Source organism: Equus asinus, chromosome 8, assembly GCF_041296235.1.
Source record: "Equus asinus isolate D_3611 breed Donkey chromosome 8, EquAss-T2T_v2, whole genome shotgun sequence".
Classification (NCBI taxonomy): Eukaryota; Metazoa; Chordata; class Mammalia; order Perissodactyla; family Equidae; genus Equus; species Equus asinus.
In genome coordinates, this window is record NC_091797.1 from 97,411,225 (window position 1) to 97,428,596 (window position 17,372).

The 17,372-nt window shown below is 54.3% G+C and overlaps 1 pseudogene; it reads left to right on the top strand.

Moving 5' to 3' along the window:
* The first annotated feature begins 824 nt into the window (after positions 1 to 824).
* LOC106826198 (tubulin alpha-3 chain-like) lies at positions 825 to 3,066 on the top strand (annotated as a pseudogene).
* The last annotated feature ends 14,306 nt before the right edge of the window (positions 3,067 to 17,372 follow it).

The window sequence follows — 17,372 nt, forward strand, 5'->3', positions numbered from 1 at the left end:
TTAACTAATTCTATCATCTGTGCCATTTCTGGGTCTGCTTTTATTGGTTGCTTTTTCTCTTCATAGAGTCATATTTTCTGGATTTATTTTGTATACCTGGTAAGTTTAGATTGGACACCAGACATTATGAATTTCACATTCTTGGGTGCTAGATTTTCTTGGTGTTCCTTTAGCTATTTGTAGACTTTTTTGGGGGATGCTATCAATACACCTAGGAACAGTGTCACCCTTTGAGGCTTGCTTTTCAGCTTGCTGAGGTGGGTTTTGAACAGCCTGGAGTGTAGGCCTCACTGGGCCCCACTTCTGCAGACCCTGTGCAGTGCCTGTGAGGGAGACGTCTTTCCAGCGTGGTGGCTGTGAGCTCAGGAGTCCCCCACACACGTGTGCCGAGCCGGCGGCAGCTGTGGGCTCTGTGGGACCCCCCGCTGGTCTGCACAGAGCTCTTCCCTGCAGCTCTCTCCCCCTGGTCTCAGCACCACAGTTTCCACCTGCCTTGGCCTACCTGAACCCCAAATCCTCTCTTCACAACTCGGGGGGATCCCTGGGCTTCGGGTCTCCCTCCCTCTGCTGCAGCCGGGAAACTCCCCAGCAGGCTTCTGGGGCAAGAACACAATGACTTTGTTTCTCTGCTCTGAGCCATCATTGCCTCTGCTGCTGTTGTCCAGTGACCAAAAACTATTATTTCATACATTTTCTCCGATATTGTAAGCCATTCCTTAAAACAGGGTGGGAAATCCAGCCTTAGGTGGAAGCAAAATTGCTTGACTGCTTATTTTATATTAGCTTTTATATTACTTGCAGATCGCTTGGAAGATGAGTTCATAATGGCGATATTCCTGTTCAAGGTGCAAGTGTGTCTCTATCCCCATTGGATGGCGGGTTTCAGATATGAAATGATCATGGCTGGTCATGGGATGTAATGTCTGAGCAAACCTCCAGACACCAAAATGTTTTACAAATATTAATTTATGACATCAGGTCCCATTTGCATGTCATAGAGTGACAATTTGCTTGAAAATGAGGGTCTCACATTTTTGTTCTGGTTCGAAGTGAAAGTGTGTCTCTATCCACGTGGGGCAGGCAGAGGTCCAGATGGGCAATGCCTGCTGGGAATGGTGCTGCCTTGAATGTGGAATTCACCTGATGGTCAGATGCCAAGTGTCAAATTGATGACTCATTCGACATCTTCGGCGAGACTGGGGCTGGCAAACGTGTGCCTAGAGCAGTGTTTGTGGACCTGGAGCCCACCATGTTGGTAGGTATACGGACACTCACGGTGGCTGTCCTGGGAGGGTGGGAGAGCCTTGCTAAAACCCTCCATGGGCTCCTTTGGATCTCCTTGCAGAAGGGACAGACATACAAGTGTATGCCCGTGGTCTCATTAGGTGACACACTAGAAGGTTAGTGCCTGAAATGTCCATGGGACTCAGGCTCCTAATTGAGAAAAACCTGCTGTGAGGTTGGCCGGCACTGAGATGGGCTGGGGGTGGAGTCACTCGTGGCCTCCTTGGCCCGGTCAGCTGGTTGTGGAGACCCTGTCTGCAGGGCGCCCGGGCACCGGTCTCTCCTTAGTGCTGTGTAGTCCCTCAGGTTGGGGAACGAGTCTTGACCTGCATCTTAGACATAGAAAGCTCAGTATAGAACATTCATTAGGTTCCCCCAGATTAGAAGTCTGAGGTAGTTTCCAAGGAGAGCTGCAAAGAGAGCACCTTTCAGTGGCCACCAGGGGATGACAGAATGTCACCCTGCAGCCTGTGAGACCCAGGCCACATAGGGTGCCCTGCCAGGACTGCCCAGCAACAGTCATGCTGGGGACTGTCTAGCCTAAGGGATTTTTAAATTCCACCCTTGGCTGTAGCTAGGAGGATAGAAGATACACGCACATGTAGAGCTGCCTGTGTGCGGTGCGAGAGCTATCCTCCCCTCTTGGGGAACCAGTCATGCTGGCATTTGTACCGTGAGTTGACTCCTCTCTCCTAGAGCCATCGGGTGAGGTTGTGGTCTGTGTATTACACAGACACGTCTGCTGTGAGACACTGATGCTGCTGACCTGCAAGGAACAGCGTGTGCTTGGTAGAAGGGGACGGTCCCAATCTGTCCACCCGGGTGAATTAACAACAGGCCTTAAAGACTCGTGGTCCCTGTGTCCTCTTTGTAGATGAAGTGCACAGGGACCCACAGGCAGCCCTTCCACCCGGAGCAGCTGATCACCAAGAAGGAAGACACAGCCAATAATTACATCAGAGGCCATTGCACCATCAGCAAGGAGATCGTCGACCTGGTCCTGGACCGGATCCACAAACAGGTGAGAAGAGCGCTGAGAAGGCCACCTGTGGACACTGTCCTACACAAGAGGGTAGGCCTTGGAATGTGATTAGGAGGACATTTTGGCAAAACCGAGGCCAGAATCACGAGTCCACAGTCTTACCCTCCAGGGTGGCTGTGGTGCATGCACACATCTTTACCGTCTGTCTGCTTTGCCTCTAAGTGCCATGCATGTTCACTGTGGAGGGTGTGAACGGTGTGACCTTGTAGAGGAAGAGAAGTGACTGGGGCTGGTTGGAGGTTGTGTTGTGCCTTCTGCCCATGTAGGCTCCCATCCTCTGCTTTCTCTCAGGTGGATCTGTGCGCAGGGCTTCCTCATCTTCCACAGCTCCGGGGGCAGCCCCAGCTCTGGGTTTGCATCTCCACTCATGGAGCGCCTCTCAGTGGACTATGGAAAGAGTTCCAAGCTCGAACCTGCCATTTCCCCAGCCCCCCAGGTTTCCACGGCCATGGTGGAGCCCTCCAACTGCATCCTGACCACCCACACGACCCTGGAATGTGCTGACTGTGCCTTCATGGTGGACAAGGAAGCCATCTATGACATATGTCATCACAACCTGGACATCGAGCTGCCCACGTGCACCAACCTCAGTCGTCTCATTGGGCAGATCGTGTTCTCCATCATGGCCTCCCTCCAACTGTAATGAAGAAAGCCCAGCCTGTATTGAGCACCAACTGCGTGTGGCATATTCTGGATGCTGGAGACACAGCAGCCAACAGAGACACTGTCCCTCATGGTGGAGACAAGGAGACAGGTGGTCAGAGGCCTGTGCTAACCTGAGAGCTGGTATAGACAGGACCATGCGCTGATGGAATTAGCCATGTGGGGGGTTCAGGATTCAGTAGTGGGCCCCATGCTAGATGGGCTGATCTGGGAAGGCTCTGGGAAGACCTAATGCTTGATTGTCACTTTAACAAGATCCCTGTGGCTCTGTGAGGACAGTAGACAGCTAGAGGATGAGTGGGCAGGGGAGGCTGTGGCCTGCAGTGGCAGGCGTGTGACAGAGAGGGAGCGAATGGTCAGGAGGTGGAAGCCCCAGGCCTTAGTGCTGAGACCTAGGGAGGGCCGGGTTTGGAAGGGAGGCCATCCATTGGTTTGACACAGGCCGAGTTCGGGGTGTGGTGGGGACATGACTGCCTCAGGCAAGCCCTCCCTGGTACCCACAGCCCAGCCCTCCCGGCTCTTTGACCTCTGTGGTTCTGGTCCCGCCTGCAGAAGGGCTTTCCCAGGCTCTCTCTGTCCCTGGGATGTGCTGTGTGGTGGGCACGGGAAGGCCTCGGACGTGGACTCCAGGGCTGGCTCTGCCGTCTCAGGACCAACAGTGGACCTGGCCACTCCCCAACCCCTCCTCCTCAGCCTCAGTGTCCCTGTCTGTGGGATGGGCCAGTTGGAAGCATCCACCTGCAAGGTCTCCTCCAGATCGAAGGCAGCACTCTGTTCTGTGGGGATGTCAGAGCTTCCGGGCAGGGGTCCCATCCTGTGACAGGCATGGCTGGCCCCCCTCCCAGGCCAGCCTCTGTTGAGTGAGCGCACGCCCAGGACCAAGAGTGTGCTCAGGAAGGCCTCTCTCCCAGGCCTGTTTCCCCGCCCGCCTCCTCCTGACCTGGGCTCTCAGGTGCCTGTGTCAGGAATATCCATGGAGGCCTGAAGGGCATGGGAGGGAGGCAGTGAGGCCACCCCTGTCCCACAGGAGCTTGTCCTCTGGCCATGGGGAGACTGGGACACCCACACTAAGCAGGGAGGGGAGCTTGACTACTCAGGTGTCCAGGGACAAAGAGCCATGGGCCCTCTGAGGAGGGGACACCAGGCAGGAGGACTCTTGACAAAGACAGTGGTGGGATGGAGAGGGGAGGGCACGCTAGGCAGGGAGAATGGCTTGAGCAAAGGGGTGGAGGGGGAATGAACTCATGTCTCAGAGGGAGGAAGACACTGTGGATGGGGGCTCAGAGCCCAGGCTTGAGCCAATCGCTTTACCAGCTTTACCAGCACCCCGTCCTGGAGCAGGCCTTGCACAGCTCTGCCTGAGCCCTCCCCTCCAGGGACTCCGGCCTCCCCTTGGCACTTCTGTGTCACCCCTGTGCACCTGCTACCTGCCATCTGCTGGATTCTATTTTCTGGAATCCCACGTCTGCCAATGGAGCTACCAGGGACAGTCTTGGGCAGGGGTTGGAAGAGAGGATCCCTTACCCCCACCCACTTCCCAGGTCACTGTGAACTAGTGGCACCAACAGGGCAATGAGGAAGCCAGCCACCTCTTGTAGGGGATTGAATGGTGACCCCCCCAAAAGGTATGCCCCCCCAGAACCTGTGAACATGACCTTCTTTGGAAAGACTCTTTACAGGTGTAATTGACAAGGATCTCAAGGTGAGAGCATCCTGAAGCACCCAGGTGGCCCTAAATCCAGTGACAAGTGTCCTTATAAGAGGAGGAGAGACACAGACGCAGATCAGAAGACATAGAGAAGGCCCTGTGACACCAGAGGCAGAGCCTGGAGTGGGGCAGCCATGTCACATGTGACACCTGGGGCCAACAGAAGCTGCAGGAGGCAGGAAGGTCCTAGAGGCCCAGAGTCAACACGGCCCTGCCAATGCCATGATTTCAGACCTCTGGCCCAGGATGGGACCCAAGCCACGGCTCACCCACCATCCGGGATCCTTGGTCCCCCTGCCTAATGGTGGTGTCCTGAGTGGCCAGGTCACCTCAGGATGCTGGGGTGTCAGTGATGAAGTAAGGCACTGTGGGGGGGGGCGCATGTGGATGGGAGTCAGGGTTTGAGCAGGTAGGTGGGGGATGAGGGGCCGCCCTTGAACTGGGGCAGGAGGCAGAGGGGCTGGCCCTCCTGCCGGGGCCTGAGATCATCGTCCTTCCTGTGGGTGGATTCGCCCGGAACCTCCATGCTTCTGGACGTCATTCCACGTCCTCAGCTTCTCTCTGCCAGCCCCATGATGGGTACCCAGATCCAGTGAATCAGAAGGTCTCAGACACTAAAGTCACACATCTGAGGACAGGCCTAGGAGCCCACGAGAGGGACACAGACCCCAATTTATGAGGTAGAGGGCCTGCAGAGGGAGTGGCGGCTGGAGACCTGACGTCAGCTGGCTGACACACCACCTGCCTTTCAACCCCAGGGAGCCCCAGTCCTCAGGAAGGAACAGCCCTCTGGGCTTGACCTCCTCCCCCAGAACTGAAAGGCTCCTGTGATCCCCACTGCCTCAGTTTCCCTGGGTCCCCTCTTCCTCTGAACAGATTAACTAAGAGAATCTGGAACCTTCTCCCCCACCCCCACCCCATCATCTGGGGACTCCAAGAATCCCAACGAAAGACTCTGGGCCGTGTGTCCAGTGTTAACTGTCCAGAGGTCCGGCCGTGTGAGGGAGGGGAGCGGACACGGCCCTCATCGCCCCGTCATCCCGAGTCTGCAGGAGTTCCTGAACAGCAGCTTAATTCCAGTGAGTCCGCCCCACCTGGAGGACAGAGCCGTCCTCCTGATGCCAACTCCATCGGGGACGCCGTCTCTGGCCCCACGTGCTTCCTCCTGGGGATGCCTGGAGGCTGGAGACAGGCCTGTGCAGAGCTCCCATGGTCTCCCACTGCCTTCGGCTCCCTTCTCCACCCCCAAGCCCTATGCCCGGCCATGGCCTCTGTGAGGGTAGCCAGGCCCTTGTTCTCATGGACCCATGGCCCAGCCAGGAGGCCCGGGGCCTGGAGATGAGTGCTCAGAGCAGGCGGCATGGGGCTGAGGGTGGCTCTGGACCAGGCCTCGTCCCTCTGGGGCAGGGAGGGAAGGTGCTGGCCTGTCCCCACGGTGGCACGAAGCCCCCACTGTGGGACCGTCGTCCTGGCTGAGCTGCAGTGGCAGGCTCTGCACCTGCCCGAGGAGGCGAGGTGCTGGAGCTCCTGGTGCTGGCCCTCTGTTCCACTGTGATGCTGCCAGCTGGGAGGTGGGGCCGCTCTGTAGCCTTGGGCGCTCATCTGGGCCCCTGGTGGGGACATCAGGTGGTCTGCCCCGCCTCTCCCTCCTCGCCCCACAGTGCCCACCGGTCCGTCATGTGGGACATCAGAAGGAAACACAGTAGACTGGGAGAATGTGCACCAACCCTGGGGGCTTTTATTTTCTTCTTTCTGCTTATCCGCTCTTCCCAAGGTTTCTGTAAGGAGCACACATCACAGACTGAAAACGCCAGCAGCAGCCTCCTTCTATTCACCAGCTCTTCTCTAGTGTGTGAGGGATCGTGGCACATGTCACACACTCAGACCAGAAAGACATCAGGTGAGAAGGAAAAGCCCCTCTGTGTTCTTGCGGCCCCGCCCAGACAGGAGCACATCCACAGCTGCCTGATGGACCTTTCAGGAAGCCCTCGATGAGGCATTATTATAACTCCATGTGACAGGGGAAGAGACAGAGGCACACAGAGGTAAGTGACTTGAACTTGGTCACACAGAGTGGTGGAGCAGAGCTCATGGGTGGGTGGTGGAGCCTGTACATGGACTACTCAGGTGGGGCTGGGGGGCAGAGGTGGGGGCACCCTCAGGAGAGACCAGGGAGGGGTGCCCCACAGCAGAGGCATGTGGGGCTCTCCCTCTCTCATGCCCTCCTCTTTGTCCTCCTCCCGCCTCCCCTGGCGCAGGTGGGTGAGGAGGCTGGCGCCACTGGGGGAGCAGCTGCTGGCCTAGGGGAATGCATGGCGGGGACTCAGGCTGCAGTGGGTCAAGGCGTCTGGGTGAGGGGGTGATGGCACTGCTGTTGCAGCCACCACTCTCAAAGCCTCCCTCCTCTGAGGAAGGTGGGAGATACAGAGGACACACATGGGGGCCTGGTCCCAGGAGGAGCAGCAGGAGCATGGGAGGAAGACCTGGAGTCCTGCTGAGGTGGCCTGGGCGGGCGATGGATGCCCAGGCAGGCATGGTCCCTGGGTGGGTGTGAGACTGCACAGGTGTGATACCCGGGTGGGCATGAGAGTCAGCAGGCCTGACACCTGAGGGGGAATGCCGCCAGGCAGGGGTGATAGCCGGGTAAGCATGGTACACAGGCAGGCATGTTAGCAAGTGACCATGACACATGGGGGGCATAATCCTCAGCAGGTATGATACTCGGGCAGGCACATTAGCAGGTGGTGGCTGAACGCATGGACGCAGTGCACTTCTGGGCAGTCACGGGCTGTGCAGACACTGCAGGAGGCAGTGGCCAGGAGGGCCATGCACAGGGCAAATCTGATGACCTGGGTGAGTGGGTGCACTTCCTGCCCACTGCCTCTCACTGATGGACAGGACCAATCCCCAAACCTAAAGGGACCTTGAAGACTGTCCAGTCCAAGCCCTTCACCGTACAGGAAAGGGAGTCAGCCTCAGAGAGGTGAGGTGCAGCACCGAAGGCCACACTGCTGGGCAGTGGGCACCAGGGACCCGGCCACCAGGCTGTATCACGTAAAGTTTCTTCCATCTGTCCTGGAGTAGAGGAGGTCAGGGGCACATGGAAGAAGCCAGTGGGAACCTACAGGGCCAGCACCTGCCCCAACTCCCCCAGCAGCAACTGGGGAGAGGCCCCTGAAGAGAGGGGACGGTCAACCTCCTGTTGGGGTATCATCCTGCCACCGAACGCCCTGGGGCATGAGCTGATGGCAGTTGAGCAGATGAGGTGCTGGGGTCACACCGTTTGACATGCATCCTGCTCGCAGGCCAAGGATGGAAAGCCGCCCTTCTCCAAACCTGCTGGGAGGGTCTCGGCACTTGGCTGTGCACCTGCCATGGATGGAACTGTGCCCCCTAAGTTCATGAGTGGAAGCCGTAACCCCAGCGTGACTGTATCTGGAGACAGGGTCTTTAATTAAGGCTAAATGAAGTCATAAGGGTGGGGCCCTAACCAAGCAGGATCGTGGCCTTGTAAAAGGGAGAGAGATCTGTCTTCACCACTGAGGACACAGTGAGATGGTGGCCACCTGCAAGCCAGGAAGAGAATCTTTCCAGCAACTGACCTTTCTGACCCTGACCTTGGACTTCCAGCCTCCAGAACTGTGAAAAATAAACACCTGTTGTTGAAGCGCCTGATGCCTGGTGTTTGTTACAGCAGCCCCAGCTGACCAAGAGAGGACCTGACCCCGGGGCTGCATCACCCAGGCTCTGGAAGGTTCCAGCACGAATCCCAGCCCTGGCAGGATGTTGATCCACATGCAGATTCTCTGCCCCTGTCCCTGGGAGAGGGGCAGTCGATGAGAGCCCCTCAGTGGAGAGCTGAGCTGAAGGGCCTGGCTAGACCACAAAGCATCAGAAAGAGAGAACCTGGCAGAGGGTCAGACCTCAAAACAGGGAAGAACAGGGTTGCCTTGTGACAGCTGGGCCCAGGGCACCAACCTGAAGTCTCCTGAACAGCAGGGCACTGGAGAAACCTGGGGTTCCTGGCAGGGGATGGGGTCCGGGGAGATGGTGGGTGGGTGGTGGTGGGCTGTGCCCTTCAGCCAGGAGAAGGAGAGCTGAGCCACAGACTCACAGCGCTCTGTGGTCTGAGAAAGTGGTGGGGAGGAGATGAGAGCCCCTGGGCACCCTGGCTGGTCTCTGGTGACTTGGGCACCAGCCCCTCTTCTGGCATCCCCTCTGGGATCTATGGATCCCTGAGTTCTAAAGGCTGGCAAGGTTAGCCCAGGTCACTCTGGTCCCGGGGCTGTGGGGGAGGGGTGCAGGGTCAGAGTAGGGGGGCAGGAGTCGGGTGCTGAATGCTGGGCAGACCCCCGCAGAGCCGAGGTGGGCGAGGCCACCCCTGCCTCCCTCTCCCAGGAGACCACCACGAAGAATCTCAGGTCAGCATAGGGGAGACGGGGAGGGAATGGCAGCGGGGCTGCAGGGCACGCTGGGGTCAGGCACTGACCGCTGGTGGGAGGGGCGAGTGGCCACTTCTGGAGGAACAACAGGCGGCCGTGGAAGGCGGTGCCCGGGACGGCGGCTCGCGCTCACGGAAGGTCCACAGCACGTTCTGGTGGCGCCCGGGACGCGAGGCACAGCCAGGGCCCAGCAGCGGAGCCCTGTCCGGGGCAGCGCAGGATGGCGCTCCAGGCCCGCCCCTCGCTCCCCATCCTCTGTGCCTGCTGGTGACCAGGCTGCAGCGTCAGCCAAAGACCCAGAGCTGCGGTGCCAGGTGAGTCCGCGGCAGGCAGCTAGTCCGGGTTGAGGTGGACGAGCTGTTGGGGACATGCCGGGTTCGCCCGGGGGCAGGGGACACCAGGGGCGGTGCAGGTCCTCGGGAGCGGGCGCCTCCATCGGTGACCCCTGCTCCCCACCCACCGCGTCCCCACCCGGGTCCCCGCCGTTCTTGGCGTTGCTGGGCCCAGTATGCCTCGGACCCTTAGCTGGCATGGGATCCCCACCCTTCGACCCCAGGGTTCAGAGCAAGCTGTTTCGGGGTGTGGGGGCCTGGTTCTGCCCGGAGCAGGATCGCAGGGCCAGGGTGAGGGGTGGTCTAGGGCTGTTCTCTCCGCAGGGGGCGCTGGGATCCCAGAGGATGCTGCGCATCCTGAATTAATGGAGGAGCCTCTATCCTTCTCCCAGAAACAACTAGAACCCCTGGTGCCTCTCTAGGGATTCAATGCCACAGGTGGGGGTTGAGAAAGGTGAGGCCTCAGGCTGGGAGACACCCCTCCAGCGCTGCCGTCCCCCTCAGTGGGTGGAGTGGTGCGCACTTGGAAAGTCTCCTGGCCCTCAAGGAGCCGGTCTCCCACCCGTTGCCCGCCAGCGAGATGAGGGTGCCCCTTGGACCTGGCTTCTCTCTACTCTGCTCCCCGTTAAATTCCCTGGGGAGGAAAAATTAAAGCAAAAAATCCTCCAGAAGGACAAACCTTGAGTCTAATTAGCGTTCAGGCTTCTCGCTGAGAAATCCTTTATCACGTTCTTCCAGGCCAGTGCTGCTGGAGGGAGAGAAGGCGTCCAGGTTTTGGGCAGGGGGATTTGGGGAGAGCAGTGAGCAGGGGAGGGGACGGCCCACCATGATGGAGGCCCCTCTGCACAGCTTGTTGGCTTCCTCTCTCAGACCAACACGGGGGGCATTTAACCCATCTGGGTCAGCCCCCCTGGAGGGAAGACAGATTGTGCCTCTCCTGATGCCCTGGACCCCTGCTCTATTGTTGGATCCTCTGACATCTGGGCCCTGACGGCTGGTATGTGTCGCCTGCAGGCCCACCCAATGCATGCCCTCTTCTGTGACAGCCCTGGCTCAGGCCAGGCCCTCAGGTGCCTGCATGGCGCAACCAGCCCTCTGCTGGCCCCCTGCGGCTGTGCAGAGGAGGCTGTGCATCCTGGCCTGGCTGTCCCAGGACTCTGTGCTGTGGCTGAAGATGGACTTAAAGGCCAGGTTCTAGGTTGGGCTCAAGGTCATTCCCCAGTCATCCACCTGTGCTGAGGGGCCTGACTCCTGCCCCAGGTGAGATGTCTACCCTGCTGAAGTCCACATGCCCTGCCCACGACCTGACCCCACTCCAGGCCTCAGCGTCCACCCAGAAGCCGAAGAGAAATACACAGTTCCCCCTCCAGACAGTGGGGCACCCAGGCCTCTGGCCCCACTGGGCCAAGAAGCCTCAGTGTACAATCTAGAGCATGTGACACATGCCCCTATACCTGCTTTTGTCACACATGTCCACACAGGCACTGAGCTGCTTCTGAATTGTGTGATGGGGCCAGCGGGATGGCTCACCATGGCCTTAAGAACGCTTCCTCAGACTCACACACTCATACAGAGGCACACAGGCCTTTGTGCTCCCACAGGTGGCACCTGAGGCCCCAGTTGGGTGTGGGGAGAAGAGGTCACCTGATCACAGCAGGTCACACCCGTGGGTGATAGACGGTTCAGTGGTTACCCTGCCTGTGTGCGCTGGTGTGCCCAATGTACACAGTGGACACACAGACCCCTGTGCTCAGACGTCTACACCAGGGACACTGTGGGCGTGCTGTGTGCCTCCTGGGGGCTCATCGACCTCTCTCCCCATTAGTCTGGCTTCTACTCTGCCTTCATGGGTGCTTCATGTAGGTCTTCCTGGCACCTCCTGGATGTGACTCTGGCCCCCACGGCCATCATGTCCCCCCTGGTCTCCTTCTACACCTCCTAGGAGCCCGCCTGTGCTGTGCTGCTGGCCTTCCTGTGGGGCTGCATACAGTGAGCCCTGGGGCTCCTGCTCTAGGGTGAGACCCTTGGGCCTTCCTGCCATGGTCAGGGCTGTGGTTCTGCTCTTCCTGGGGCCCTGAGGCACCTGCTTCCTGGGGCTGCTTCCGCTCTCAGCATTTCCTTCTTTGCATTCCGAGGGCTGTCCTGTGTGTGTGTTGGGGGGGAAGGGAGGTGGAAGTGCCCTCTGCACCCCTCCAAACCAGCACAACAGGTGTGTCACCAGTGGCTCTTAGGCCCGGTCCCACCAACAACCCATCTCCCAGCCCACATCCACCATGTCCTCTGGGACCAGGCAGAGCTGGGACCAACTCAGTATTTCCTCTTGGCTGGCCAGGGTCCCTGCAGGACGTCATCTCCTGCCCTGTCAGTCATTAAAGGTTTCACCTCCGCTGCTACTGTTACCATTGGCTTCGGGCAGATCACGGTGGGCTTGCTGTTGGCACCAGGGCAACTACTGGGTAGAGGACCAAGGCCAGGTCCTGGTATGTGTGAGCCAGTCGATGTCCTGCTATTCCAGAGCTCAAAGCACACGGTGCTCGCGTGGGTCTCCATGAATAGAACAGCTGCTGGGGGAGATGTTGGAGGAGGGTCCTATTCTACCACAGGTCATTTGCTGACCAGTGATGACAGCCCCGCTCTGGGTGGAGTCTCCCCCCATTGTGCTTGGCTCTCTCACTGAGTGGTTCTGTTCCGCTGCCTCTGTTGCACACTCAGCCAGCAGCCATCACAGGCCCTGAGCATCCTGCCAAACTTCCACGAGCAAACGATTCCCCCACTCTCGTTTAGCTAGATGATTCATTTTATGTTTCTTTCCAATTTCTGTTTCCTATTTTCAAATGTCATACTTCTCTATGTTTCTGTTTAAACCTCTATAAGGAGCACTAGATCACTGATCATCGGATGTCCGAGGCCGTCATTGGTTCTCCTTTCCCTGGGTCTGACATTCCTGGGGGGCAGGAGCTGTCTTGTTCCCAACTGTGGCCGCCCAGTGCTGTGCTTGGTACAAAGCAGGTCAGCGCTCAGGTGGGTGTGCAGAGTGGACTCGAGCAGCTTTGTAGAAATGAAGCCCTGTGACCCCCGGTAGCAGATGCAGGCCACCAATTGCGTTGTGACCTGGTGTCCCCACCGGGGTGTCTCCAAGGCCTGGTCCCCTTGGCTGGGCTCTGCCCCAGGCTGGTCCGGGACAGTGTTCCCTGACGGCGGGCAGTGAGCAGATCAAGGCCCGGAGGAGATGTGTGTGTGAGAATCAAGTAGCTGACACGTCTTCCCTCTTGCTCTGGGCTGGGGCTGGATTCACACTTATCCTGTGCTCATTTCTCACCACACCCCTGGGTGCAGGCTTCTCATCATCTCCATTTAGGGAGGAGGGAACCCCTTAGAAAGGTGGGGTGAGTGCGATTTGTATATTATGTGCACGCACATGTCAGGGGGAACTTGGCAACTGCTGTATCCTGGGATGGTCTGTCCTTTATTCTGGAAACATCCTTCCTTTTCAGTGTCAAGAACGCTCCTTGATGTGATCATTGTGCGCATGCAGGGCAGCTTCTTTATGCATTCATACTTGGTGACCCCAGGCCCCCAATGGCATTGAACTCTGACTATGTCATGACAGCCATTGGAGAACCCCTGGGCTGGGGGGCATGTCCTCCTGACCTGCCCAGGAGAGAGGAGGGGAGGTGGAGGTTGGAGGTGTCACTGGCTAAGTAGCTGGGACTTCTGTGTAACCAGCACCTCAGGAACCTTGGCCCTGGTGAGCAGTGTGCATCCAGGGGAGTGTATTGTGGTCAGTGATGGTCACGTGAACTGAAGGGGAACAAAGATTGGCATCAAGAACAGGTGCACAGCTTTGTGACAAATCCACAATGTCTTTGTCTTTCTGTTTGCTCACTCGTGGAGGGTACCTTAAAGCCTGATGGATTTTAATAGATGCGCGCCCTGTACCATCACTGCAAAGTACTGAATTTCCCATGATCCTTCGTTTCTCTGCTTGCTGGCCGTGCTGACCCGCATTTGTGTCTGTTGTCTGATAGAGCGTTTAGGGTTGGATTCAGGGTCAACAAAGAGCCTTTTACAAACACTGTGGATTCTTTTCAGTTGTCTCCTAAAGCATCTGTCACGTCTGGAATTCACTCCAACCACGAGGAGGAGTGTCCCTTCAGTGCCTATGAAATGGACTCTTCAAGAGTTTTTAGTTTTAAAACTGGGAATCTGGAAGATTCAGTTCCTAATGATTGCCCGATATTTATTTCTTAATATTTTGTTTTTTCATAAACATGCTTTCGAAAGAGATAGTTGACTGTCCTCTCTGACTTCTGAGGTCATCCCTGGGGGTGGAGCAGTGATAGATGTGGGTCCACCTTCACATTCAGGGTGCAGATCTGTGACCCAAACTGACATTCTTTCTGTTTGATGACTTCCCCTTGTCCCCTCCCCCTGAGCGATGATGATTCTTTCCTGACATTTGTCAATATGTGTCTTTAAACCTTCGGTGCCTTTTCTAAAAATTAAAATATGGAAATCCTCGTCAATATTTCAGGATTTCCTGCTACCTAGAATGTTAACTAATAGAATTCCTCTGGGTTTCGTTGCCCTAGTTCAGATCCTTTAAGGTGAGTGAACAAGATTCTGTGCTCCCTTCTGGGGCTTACATTCTGTGTTGACGAGTCACAATGCTGTCTTGTAATCACGGGAACAGTTTTAGTGAGATACGGTTCACATACAAGTCACACTTGAAGGTGTGCAATTCACTGTTTTTTAATATATTCCCAAAACTGTGCAACATCACCTCAATTGATTCTGGAAGCTTTCGACCATCCCTGTAAAGAAACACCTTCCTCGTTAGGAGACAGGCCCATTTCCCCCAGCCCCTAAGGCCTGGGCAAACACAAATCCATTTTCTGATTCTATAATTGGCCCATTTGGTGCATTTCTTATGAATGGAATCATACAGTGTGTGACTTTCTGTGTCTGGCTCCTTTCCCTCAGTGTAGTGGTTTCACGGTCCATCTGTGTTCTGGCGTGTGTCAGCCCCTCATTGCTTTGATTGCTGAAGAATATCCATTGTGCTGCTGTAGCACGATGTATTTCTCCTTTCCTCAGGGGAGGGACATTTGGGTTGTGCCCACTTTGTGGCTCTTATGAATACTGCTGCTGTGAACATTCTTGCACAAGTTTTTGCATGGACATCTGCTTTCATTTCTTTTGGGCGCACACCTGGAAGCGGAACTGCTGGGTCAGATGATCACTCTCTGTGTCCCTGTTTGGATGCCCTGACGACCTTCTCCAAAGCGCCTGCACCGTTTCCCGTTCCTGCAGCAGCAGGTGAGGGTCCCAGTTCCTCCACATCCTCACCCACACTCACCGTCTGTCTTTGATTCTAGTCATGCTGTGGGTGTGAAATGTCTTCTCTCTGTGGCCTTGATAGGTATTTCTCTGACGGCTGACGATGTTGGACATCTTTTCATGTGCTCAGTGGCCATTTGTGTGTCTTCTTTGGAGAAATGTCTGCTCAGCTCATTGGCCCATTTTTAAATTGGATTCACTGTATTTCTATAACTGAGTTGTCACAGTCCTTTATATATTCCAGGTATGTTTCTTATCAGATATCTGAGTTGTTAATTTTTCTCTATATTGTGGGTTGTCTCTTCACATTCTTAATGGTGTCCTTTGAATCCCAAAAGTTTTTCATTTTAGCGATGTCTAATTTATATGTAATAGAGTTTTACTAGTTGCAAGTGATTCAGACATTAACTCACATCCTCATCAATATTTTGGTTATCTGAGTTAAAAGCCTGCTGTCAAAGGGTCAGGGCAAGATTTGAATTAGTTCATTTCAAGATTAACTATAGATCCAAAAGAACTCATCAGGGAAGATGTCAAATGTCAAATATTTCTTTATTATCCTTTTGATGTTCATGGGGTCAGTAATCATAGCCCCTCTCTCATTTCTGAGAAGAGAAATTTGTGTTTCTCTTTTTTTTTTTCTTTCTGAGTTAGCCTGCTTAGAGGTTCATCCAATTATTTTAATCTTTCTTAAGAACTAGTTTTGGTTTTATCGATTTCTCTATTGATTTCCGATTTTCAGTGTCATTAATGTCTGCTGTAATATTTTTTATTATTTCCTTTTTTCTGTTTGCTTTAGGCTTACTTTGTTTCTTTCTCTAGCTTAGAGTATTGTTTCAGATCTTTATTTTTTCTAACATGTGCATTCAATGCTATAAATTTCCCTCTGGGTATTCCTTTCACTGCATTCCACACATTTTGATTAGTTGTATGTTCATTTTGATTTAGTTAAAAAGATTTACAATTTCTCTTAAGACTTCTTTCTTTGATCCATATGCTGTTTAATCTGCAAATATTTTGGGATCTTCCAGTCACCTTTCTCTTTTTGTTTCCTACTTCAAAGTCCTTTTTGGTCTGAGAACACACGTTGTCTGATTTCTATTGTTTTAAGTTTGTTGAGGTGTGGGATTGTTTTTATCCAGAATGTGGTCTATCTGGTGAATGTTGCATGTGAGCTTTGGAGCCTGGGTGTTCTGCTGTGTTGGATGCGGCCTTTTATGAATGTTACTGAGCTCCAGCAGATGGGTGGCACCGTCCAGTCCGTCCTTCCTGAGGTTCTGCCTGCTGTGTCTGTCACTCACTGAAAGAGCGTTGTTTAGTGCTGTCGTGGGGAGTTGTCTGGTTCTGTGTCCATCCACTGTGATAGTGGATTTGTCTATTTCTCCTTGCAGTTTTATCAGTTTTTCCTCACATATTTTGATGTTCTGTTGTTAGAGGCATGTATGTTAAGGACTGTCATGTCTTCATGGAGAAGTGCCCCCTTTCACATCATGGAATGCCTCTTTCTCCCTGAGAATTTCCTTGTTCTGAAATCGGCTTTTTCTGGAATTAACACAGCTCCTCTAGCTTTCCTTGGATGTGTGCTATCCTGACTTAGTCTTGTCCTGTCCCTTTACTCCTAACCAACCTGTGTCTTTACAATGAAAGTGGGTTTCTTGTGGACAGCATGTAGTTCGTTCTTATTTTTTTAATGTGGTCTGATGAAGTCTGTCTCTTACTGGCTGCATTTAGACCATTCCTATTTAGAGTGATTATTGCTATAGTTGGATTAATATCCACCACATTTGTAACTGATTCTATCCAATGCTTTTGATCTTTCCATTTTGTCCTGTACTTTTTAAATTATTTCTTGCCCTCTCTGGTTTTAATTGAGCATTTTACAAGATCCTACCTTTTATTTTCTTTTAGCATATCAATTATACTTCTTTTGAAGTTTTTAAATGGTTTCTGTAGAGCTTACAATATAAATTTACAACTAACCTCAGTTCACTTTGCAATGACACTGTGTTTCTTCATGGTTAGTGCAGGTCCCTTATGACAGAGTGTTCCCAATTCCTCCCTCCCATCCTGTATAAAACATCTCCACTTATGCATGAAGTATTATCACCAAATGTATTTTCACAATTACTATTTTGAGCAAAATGAATTTCTTAGGTCACTTAAGAATAAGAAAAATGAAAACAAAAACTGAACACTGTTTTATTTTACCTTCCATTATTCCTTCTCTAAGCCCTATACATCCATTAGCTTAGTTCTCCTGTGGGTTCCAAAAACCCAGCCCTGATACCATTTCAGAAAGCTGGGGGACACCCCTCCTTAGACTGCTTGGCTTGGTTTTGGCACTTTAACATCATTCTGGAAGCGTGTTCTAATGGTGGAAAAATTGCTGCTGCCACGAGCGTTTCCGGTGGGGCTGGAGGGGCCACCAGCTGAAGGTGTCCCACGGAGGGATGTGCTCTCTGCTGGACACGGGTCCTCTGCCACCTGAGCCCCGGCCTGCTCCCTCCACCCGTGCCTAGAAGCCCCAAGGTGAGGAGACAGACCTGAACCCCCTGCCCGGG